This window comes from Cupressus sempervirens, chromosome 6 (assembly GCF_028749045.1).
Source record: "Cupressus sempervirens isolate cs-2001-9-10 chromosome 6, ASM2874904v1, whole genome shotgun sequence".
NCBI lineage: Eukaryota > Viridiplantae > Streptophyta > Pinopsida > Cupressales > Cupressaceae > Cupressus > Cupressus sempervirens.
The window spans coordinates 568,758,790-568,769,246 of NC_143123.1; the positions used below are offsets into that span (position 1 = coordinate 568,758,790).

Here is a 10,457-nt window from a genome sequence, read left to right on the forward strand (position 1 = left end):
TTCTCCAAAACCAACCATAGATTAGAACTTGAGGAGCATCATAAGTAATGGTCATCATCTTGGATTATCAATTTCTCTGGTCTTTCTAATTCAGACTTGTGCACCAACTTTTAATGACCTCGAATACTTGTTCTTTTATTTTTAAGTGAACTAACTCCAACCATATATAGCATGTTGCTATCTTTTGACTGCAACGAAATACTGTGTAACAAAATAATTTATTGTAATAATAGCCCTAATTACTTATTATTTATTAGCCCAGATTTTCGATTGTGAGCGAAAATTTGCATCTTAATTTGGTACGTATTTTAGGCCGACAAGTTAGACCTACTGGAGTTTTCAGGAAGAATGAAAGATTCTTATGCTACAGGGCAGTCTCTGCATTGATCTAAGGAATATCTTGTGTTTATGTTTCTTGTGAGAGATATTTAAATGTGCTATAAATGAGATTTATATACCTTATTCTTTGTAAAATATCTAGAACACAAATTCTCCCACGGAAAAATAAATAAGATATTCAATTGGCTTTCTGACTGTAAGCTCTTCTCGATAGGCTCAGCAATTGTCCGTTCTGATTGTAAACTCTGTTTCAAGCCTTCCACTCCATCACGCCATTCGTGCCCTTCCCGCCCTTAATCCTTTCTAAACAGTATCTCTTTGTCAGCATGCCAGGAGAGTAATGATAAAATACAATATGACTGAATCAACAGCGCGGTCTTCCTCTTGAAGCACAACAGGGCTTTTGAATCTGGACAATGTATCCAGTTCATTCTCACCACCGCAAGTGTAGTAAAATCCATTTCTCTGCAGTGCTAGCTTGTCTTGATGGATTGCTTCTCCAAACGTCACCAATAATCTCCACATGAACAATGACCATGTTCAAAATGATGGAACCGGTTTGCATCTCTCACAACAATTCCTCTTCCAGCAATTTTGGAGATAAGCTTGGTTGCATTGTGGCAGTCAATACATACACGAAGGTTCTTGACAACCCTAATTGTTGTTCCAGGGGATGTATTTATCAACCCGAATGCAATTGCCAACATTTCACTATGGTGGCGATGATATAACCTCTCCTCCCCTTCCTCTACATCACTGGGTGCTAGTTTTGAATTTGGAGCATACCCTGTTTGCTTCATCTCCCAATATAATTCATCCAATTTTGCATAGATGTCATGGGTTTGTGGGTGTGATCTGTCTCCAACACAAAAAGCATGTACCATTTTCTGGACTTCAATCCAGCTGCATCCAGGTATTTTTCTAATTCCTCTATCCTTCATCAACTTCCATACCTTCTGAACGTCCCCCCACCTTCCAACGTCTGAATAAAGGTTAGCTAGAAGAACATAAGCTGCAGTACTTTTAACATCCAACTCAAAAAGGATTTCTGCCACAGATTCTCCCAGGCGTATATTTGCATGTGATCTACATGCACCAAGCAAACATATCCAGACAACAACATCAGGTTTTATTGGCATTTTGATTATAAATCTTAGAGCTTCCTCAAGATAGCCAGCTCTTCCAAGAATGTCAACCATGCATATATAATGATCTACTATGGGCGTGATGCAATACGAATATCTCATGGAATCGAAGTATTTACAGCCCATGTCCACTAAACCTGCATGGCTGCATGCAAATAAAACAGAAACAAATGTTACATAATTTGGGTTGAGCCCAGAGTGTTTCATGAGTTCAAAGAGTTTAAGGGCGTCATTGCTATTGCCATGAAGTGCATATCCTGCAATCATTGCACTCCATAAAATCACATTTGGATGTTGTACTTTGTCAAATAATTTGCGTGCCCTCTGTATGGTAGCACATTTAGCATACATGTCTATCAGAGCAGTCACAACTATGACATCTGACAGAGATCCATGTTCGATTGTTCTTTCATGAATTTCCATGCCTTGTTCTAAAGCTCCCATCTTGGCACATGCTGGGAGGATGGTAGCAAAGGTTGCTGAGTTCGGCTTTACACCAGCCATCCGCATTTGTTTAAAGAACTCCACGGCCTTCTCAATAAGCCCATTTTGTGCATATCCAGCAATCATTGCAGTCCATGAGACCACATTTTGATGAGGCATTTCTTCAAAAAGCCGTAAAGCCTCATCAAGAACACCATTTTGTGCATATCCAACAATCATTGAGTTCCATGAGACATCATCTTGTTGAGGCATCTTGTCAAACAATTTGCGCGCCTTATGTATGCTTCCACATTTTATATACATCTCAATTAGGGCAGTAATAATCACCATATCTGATAGATATCTACTTCCCATTATTCTTTGATGGATTTCCATACCCTTTTCCAGTGCTCCAAGTTGCCCACAAGCTGGGAGGATACTGGCAAAGGTTGACAAATCTGGTTTCTCTCCTTCAAATTGCATTTCTTTAAAAAACTCCAAGGCTTCCCCAGCAAGCCCATATTTTGCAAATCCTGAAATCATTGCAGTCCATGAGACTGAATTTCGTTGAGGCATTTCATTGAAAAGGTTAACAGCTTCATCAAATACACCATGTTGTGCATATCCTACGATCATTGCATTCCACGAGATCACATTTCGTTGAGGCATTTTTTTGAAAAGTGTTAAAGCCTCATCAAGAGCGCCTCTTTGCGAGTATCCAGCAATAATTGTATTCCATGAGACCACATCCCATTGAGGCATTTCGTCAAACAGTTGCCGTGCCTTCTGCAACCTACCGCATTTTGCATACATATCAATCAAGGCGTTTCCAACTACAACATTTAACAAGAACCCACCTTCTATTACTCTCTGGTGGATTTCGATACCCTGTTCCAAAGCTCCTGTATTGGTGCATGCCGGGAGTATGCTAGCAAAGGTTATAGCATTAGGCTTGATACCTGCCAATTGCATTTGCTTAAAAAACTCCAACGCATTCCTAGCAAACCCATTTCGTGCATATCCTACAATCAAAGCCGTCCATGAAACCACATTTGATTGAGGCATTCCTTTAAAAAAACTCAGGGCTTCACTCAATTCACCATTTTGGGCATATCCCGCAACCATAGAAGTCCATGAAACAGGATCTCGTTGAGGTATTTTGTCAAACACTTCGCGTGCCTTCGGTATGCTTCCACATTTCACATATATGTCTATCAGAGAATTCCCAACTACAACATCCGATAAAAACCCACATTCGATTATTCTTTGATGGATCTCCATACCCTGTTCGAAGGCTCTCGTTTTGGCACACGCGGGAAGGATATGTGCAAAAGTGAACAAATCAGGTTGCACATCTGTTTGTTGCATTTTGCCAAACAGCGCTAATGCCTCTTGACAATGTCCATGCCTTCTGTGAGCTAAAATTATCATATTCCATGAGAGGACGTCTGGTTGTGAAATGAAGTCAAAAACTTTGCGAGCATCCTTCAAACTTCCACATTTGGCATACGTGTTGATGAGTGTATTCTGCAAAACTGTGTTGGTAACAAATGTAAATCCCCTGACACTGATGTAAGAATGGATTAGTTTGCCCTCTGCAAGTGCTTTTTTGGCAATGCAGGTTTTGAATAGCTGAAGGTAGGTAGAAATGTCTCGAGGAGGATCCTGTGTTGTAAGAAGAATGCTTACGGCCTCCTTCAACCGACCCTCTGTACACAGCGCTCCCAGCTGTGCAAGTGATGAGAAAGTGCAACTAAAACTTGGAGAATGTGCTGTTTTCCTCATTTTCCCACAAGAAAACGCCACCACCACCATCGACTTCGTCCTGAACCATGGTGTTATCACCATTTACTCCTTTGCGCGATTCAGACACTGATACAACCATTTATTTTACAGGAATCACTTCATTATTTGCAGCCTGAGTTGGCTTGAAGAGGTCACAAGTTTCAAATCTCATGGGGGTAGGGTATGTATGCCTCATGTGTATTGCAGTTAGGTACCTCCAGCATAGAATACGAGGTAGTCCCATAAATTGTAACCATATGTTAACCATATGTTAACCTATGGCTGGTGTCGTGGACTATAAAAGCCCCTTTTCCTTTTCTACAAGTTAAAGAGTTCTAGAAGAGCTTAGTCCCTAACTTTGCAATTAATGATTCATATTTTATAAAATAATAGAATACAAAATCATTTAGATATACAATGTTTTTAAAAGGAGAAGTTATAAATTTTAACAAATTTGACTTAGAACTTTAATTAATATTTTAAATTTTAGTTTTACAAAATAATGTTGTCAATAGCCATTGTTAAGAAACATAGAACTTAATGTAATGCAACGTAAAATCACTAATAAATATTTTGAGATTTGAATTAATAGATTTTTAACAAAGAAATTTTAGAATTTTAGAATTTTATTACATAAGTTAGAATTTAGATTTTTTTTTTTTTAATATTGATAAAATTATATTAATATATACTAAAATCTATTTATAAAGCAAAACAATTCTTGATGACAATACCATATTTTTATAAATAATCAAATTTAATAATTTACAATGATTATTGACTTATATAAAAATAATTTTTAATATATTAACTTTTTTTTAAAACCATTTTCAAAATTAAAAATTTCTTTAAAATGTTGATATATACTCAACAAATTAATCTTTAAATTCTATTATCTTAAGTTTTGAATGATATTTAAGATCCAAATTAGCACATTAACTACATAAAAAAATTTAACTTCATAACAAAAACTATTTGAGACACTATTTGCTATACTCGTTTTTAAAATATTAATTAAACCTAGATGAAACATAGTGGCAAATTGGATGGTTCAAAGCATAAATTCTCAGCTATTGTGTTGCTTGTCATTTTCTTGGTCAACATCATTTCATGCAAACATAGAGAAGCATTTATTATTAGACCATTATTGTCGTCCCTTTTATTCTTTTTCCACTTCCCAAAAATCTTATTTTCGCCTGACCATAGGCCAATCACAAATAAGAAATTTTGTACATAATAAATGATTTAAAAAATACTCCATCTAAAACTTTGGCTTGAATCAATATTTTCCTACTATAGGGGGAAAAAAGAAATAGGCAAGGGCCAAACGAAAACATTAGTTCCCCACTTTATCTAAGCCACGGACTAATAAGGGGAATTATTCATTAATTTATATTTAATTTTAAACTTCACTCTCTAATTTAACAGTGTCTAACAGTATCTTATTTGGCAAGTTTGTTGCATATAACTTAGGTTTTAGGACTACACCATCAAATATGATGTCACATGAGTGTGCTTTTTTCCTAAATTGTCTAGAATAGCCTAATAATGAAGTGAGATCAATGATAATACAAAAGAGACGACCATACTTGTAACTTATGTGACCTCCCACGATTGATTGTTTTATGCAACTAAGGGTATATTGTATTCAATTATAATAAGTTGTCATAGCAATAACTAGCAATTGCATCTTAGTGTGCAATGATGCGACGAAGAGGTATAAAAGGTCGCTTAGGAAAAAAATGTATATAGTTTAAAAATATGTCATGATTTTTTAAATAAATCCGTAGACTTCATTACTATCTTAATTTGAAGTTGTGAGGTTATAATATTGGTTTTTGGAAGGATGAAAATTATCTTTCTATTCTATCTCTATAATGTAATTCTTAAAGTTGTGATAAATGTAATGTAATTCTTAAAGCTCTGTTTTTTAATATAACTAAGGGCTTCAAATCAAATGAACAACAAAAAACAAGTTATTGCCATAAAATTAATATGGTTAATACATAGATCACTAGCACTAGATAATGTATGATGTCAAAGCTCCAACTCATTTTCAATTTGTTGATCATTTAACTATCAGTCTTAACATCACTAAGATAATTTGATGAAAATTAATCAAAATATTTTTATATTGTTTTATAGTTTTTATACATATTAATAACACTGTGATTATGTTGTTCCAAAGCACAACAATAGCATTGTGTGGAACAATTTCAAAAAGAAGAAAGAAACAAAAGATGCACAAGATCCCAAATTTCAATAAAGCAGACTTCATGCAAGAAATTTCAATCAAGATTATTAGCGATCAAACTCTTTCAAAAAAGAAGAATTATTAGGAACAAATCATAAATAACATCAATATTACAAAAACTTTAATAAAAAAAGTTATATTGATAAAGTATTATTGTAAGCATATTTGTTCATTCTACTACTAGTAAATGTTTGTAACATTTTCTATAGACTAAAATTACATTTACTAGTAGTGTTGAGGAATTTTTTGTGCTCTTTTAAAGTAAGTGGTGGGATATTGTAAAAATAGGTAGTGATAATAATTATTTTTTTGTTTTTTAATGTTGATTAATATCATATTAAGGGGGGTTTTTATTTCATTACCATTGATTAAAGATGTTATATTGCATCATATAAATATATCACCACTTATGTTATTTATGGTCAGTCATTTATCTACACTGACATAGAGTCAAAATGTATTATGGGGTTATCCATAGATGTTTCTATAACCTATTGCAAAGTTTGAATAATCTATTTGCATGGACTATTAGAATATTGTGATCCCAATTGAGTACTTATTATTATTATTACCAATGTCATTAAATCTCAGGTTTTCTAAAAAAAGTTGTCATTAGGTTCTAGATACCTAACTAAGGACTAAACTATACATACCTTAACATAAGTAGTCTTATACAAGGCATCTCTATGGGTGTATAGCTTTAAAGTGGCAAATTTAATTAATGCAAAAATTTCAAAACAAATAAATAAATAAATAAATGAGTCCTTTTGTAAGCTTATAGTTGTGTTGGTTTCATGTCCTCCCTAACTTTAAAATTTGTTAGACATGACCAAATATTATGCTTCTTTATACTCAAGGGTTAATGAGAGAGATACATATATACTATTAGCATGAATGCTAATTGTATTCATATGGGGGAGTATCCTAGCATTTATAGAGACATGACTCATAGGTTGACAATAATTGTCATTGATGTCAACATATTGGTTATTCTATGAACACTAGCCGAGCATCAAATAGAGTTTGGTTTTGCAAGGATTGAGGAATGAAAATTAGCTCATGCATAGTTGTGGATGTGTTCTACAAAGTGTCCTAATTTTATAGTTAAAAGTGTGTGTGGAGATATGAAGACACTATAGAGTTATTTGATATTTGGTGAAGATAATGTTCAGACATATTTTTTGGATAGTAGTTATTGATGTTTGGATTATATATCCTAAAAGAGATAGATTTTGGTTATGTAGACTTAGGAAGAGGTAGAAGACATGATGCATATGCTATGGTCAAACACGCACATCCAAATGAGTATCAAGTGAAGAGTTGTTAAGATCGTGATCTAGACAATTTATTTGTATTTTCTAGAAGTTGTAATATTGTAATGAAACATATAAATTCAATATTTTAAGATGGTTCTATATTATTATTGTAAATTGGGAAAGCCTCAAGGCTGACTCAAATTTTTTTTAGGACTTGTTATAAAGGAAGAATGATTTCCTTGGTTGTAATCATTCATTGTAGATATTTGTGTAATGCAAGCATTCAAACTTGTATGCGAGATCTAATTATGAGCCTAATAGTGAATATATTTTGATCAAAGAAGTATTTGGTGTAGTGAGGCATGGTGAGCTTACAAAGAGACTATATTTTGCAAAGAATTTATTCACTAGTACATTTGACCCCATTTTTAGACCAAAATTTTTGACCATCTCTTAAAATGGGGTCAAATTGGTTAGAACATGCAAGGAAAAACATCTTTTTTTAAAAATCCATGCCCCGTTGGTCAAAATTTTGATCAACACATATTTTTCCCTAAGTGTTGGTCAAAATTTTGAGTGTTGGACAAAATTTTGACCAATACGGGCTTCATCATGTCAAAATGAAAAAAAGTTCTATTTTATGCCCAGTCCAAGGTTCAACCAATGAATATTCCAATTTCGACTTCACCCACATCGTGGCTTGCAGTTATTTGGAGCTCATAAGCAATTAGGCATCGAATTCCTTTCTATTTTCCATTTCTAGCTTTAATTCTTTCTCTTTTAGTTCTTGGATTGATTAAATTTGTGTTGCCATTTACTTTCACATAGTTTAATGGGCGATGTGATTGTCGAAGACCTAACATGCAAAGGTACCAACAAAAGGTTCGCAAAATCAGTTCTTTCTTTGAAGATCTTCAAGTTCACTATATCACCGAGGAGGATAATTCCTATGCGTGCTTCCTCATATAGGAATGCTTTATGTAGCTTGCTCTTTAAAAGGAAAATTTAGGGCTTTTTTTGGTTTGCTTTTTACCTTTAGGGTTTCACAATTGAGAATGTAAGAAAAGGGTTTTTTTAGCTATGACATGACAAATCAAGATGCGTTGGGGTGCTTGACAGGCATTCCTTGCACTTATTTGATATTATGAGATTCGTCTGTTAGGGTTTCTCAAAATTTGGTACTAGGTAGTCTATTTGTATCTTGCTTTCTGATTCATACTATATATAATATATTTCAATACATTTTTCTCTTTTGTTGTAAATGCCATGAACAATTTGTGCATGACTATGTTTGAAGACATTGATATGATATGTTGTTTCCAACCATCTCTTTAAAAAATTTAGTTTTATATTACATGAATAAATAAGATAAAAAGTGTGGTCTTGGGAAATCTATGACAATCTTGGTAAAGAGATTTCAAGGAATAAAGTGAAGAGTGGTTAATAATCTTTTGTGAGAGGTCCTTTCCTGTTGATGGTTGGCATTTTTTCAAGGAACAATGGATGAATGTTTGAAAAGGGAACTTTATTTTCCTTGGAACCTTTATCAAGATGACATTGATTGAAAATTCAAAATGCACATGTATCAAGACAGTCTGATAATGGGGCATGTGTACTTCCATGTAGTTATAGGATTATCTTGAGAAGTGCTAAGAGATTGTCTTTAACTCTATAGACTCCTCAATAGAATGAGGTGCTTGAGAGAAGAAGAAAGATTATTATAGAGTTGGCTTGATTCATAAGGCACTTCCAAACTTCAAGGATCAAGTCATCAAAGAAAGATGGTTTCAACAAGAAGGTTTTATGATGGTTATCAAATCAACAAGATTTGGAGCTGTTATGATTTCTATTATGAGGATCATTCTATTTCAATTTATATGCCTAAGAAAACAATAGTGAAAATGACATTTTTGTGGCTCCAAACATTAAAGTTTTGGCATGTTGATTATTTGGGCTCAATTAATTAGCTTTTGAATATTGGACTTGATTATGCACCCTATGTTTAACTTTATTCTTTATAGACAACTTCCAGAAATGAAGGTTCTCAATATATTGAAATCATGCTTCAAAAATTTCAAACTGGCACAAAGTTTTAGCTTAAACATAAACAATTGCAATGGATTTGAAAATTTAGCACTCGAGCATTCAGAAATGCAGGAGTGAACAAGGATTGTTTCAAAATACAGTTGCATTTTTTATGGTCAAATCTAGTTCATGCTCTACTCTATCTATACACCTTTTCTATGATATCCTCATGCTTTTTCCTGTAGAAATCACAGTTGTCCCTGGATTGTGAAAATTGTTGGTCCTAATAGCATTTCTAAAGTACATATTAGGTTAGCCACTTGTTTGTTCAAGGATGGCCCTAGCATCTTGTGTTTTGCATTCAACAACCAATTAGGCTTTAATAATCTTCACATAGCATTTATTCCTTCTATATTGGTGATTGATTTAGCCTTGTGTAGAGCTTACTCAATTTCATTTAGCATACCCTAACCTAGGGCATCCTCACTCTAATACCAAATGTTGAAAAATTAAATGTAGGGAGTTTTGAATGGAAAACACTTCAATGAATTTATCTCTAGCATATTGTTGGTTGTTACCTTATAAGCATTTAGAAATAATCAATGCTATGCTATTGTATTATCAACATAAGCAATACATGCCTATGTATACAAAGTATGTCTAAAATTATACTATTTATAACTTGTCATTCTGTACAGTCGAGAGAAATATACCTTCACTATTTCTATCAAGAGCCCTCCATAGACTTGAAAGATTACATACATAATCCCCATTCACCGATAAATACAAGGTTGGCATTGTTGTGATACAATGACAATATTATTCTACCATAGAGTGTGGACAAGCCATAATTTTATTGGGAATGGTAGTAAGAAGGATGGCAAAAGAACACTATCACATTGGAATATAATTTTGAGTGTTATGAGCTTTGCATTTCCAATAGGCATTTACTTGAAATTGCCACCATTGTTAATTTTCTATACTATATAGGGTGATGTGTTACATTCTGCAAATTACTTGGATTTGAAATCAGTGGCCCATTGACCATATCATTTGTTTCTTGCATTGTTCATTGGGCCATGATTTACCACAGTCAAACCCCACATTTGGTTGGTGTGGATATGAGCTAACTAAACCATACTCAATAGTCTTTATTGGGGACTTAAATAACATAACCTAATGGCTCAATAGGATTAGAGTTATGTATAACCTTATTTTAACCATGAAATC

At 33.7% G+C, this 10,457-nt stretch overlaps 1 pseudogene across 1 annotated transcript; it reads right to left on the bottom strand.

Annotated features, from left to right (window-relative positions):
* Positions 1-217: 217 nt before the first annotated feature.
* On the bottom strand, positions 218-3,906 carry LOC149553539 (pentatricopeptide repeat-containing protein At2g22070 pseudogene; annotated as a pseudogene). Its single transcript, XR_016353092.1, has one exon. The product of XR_016353092.1 is annotated as a pentatricopeptide repeat-containing protein At2g22070 pseudogene (transcript).
* Positions 3,907-10,457: the final 6,551 nt, after the last annotated feature.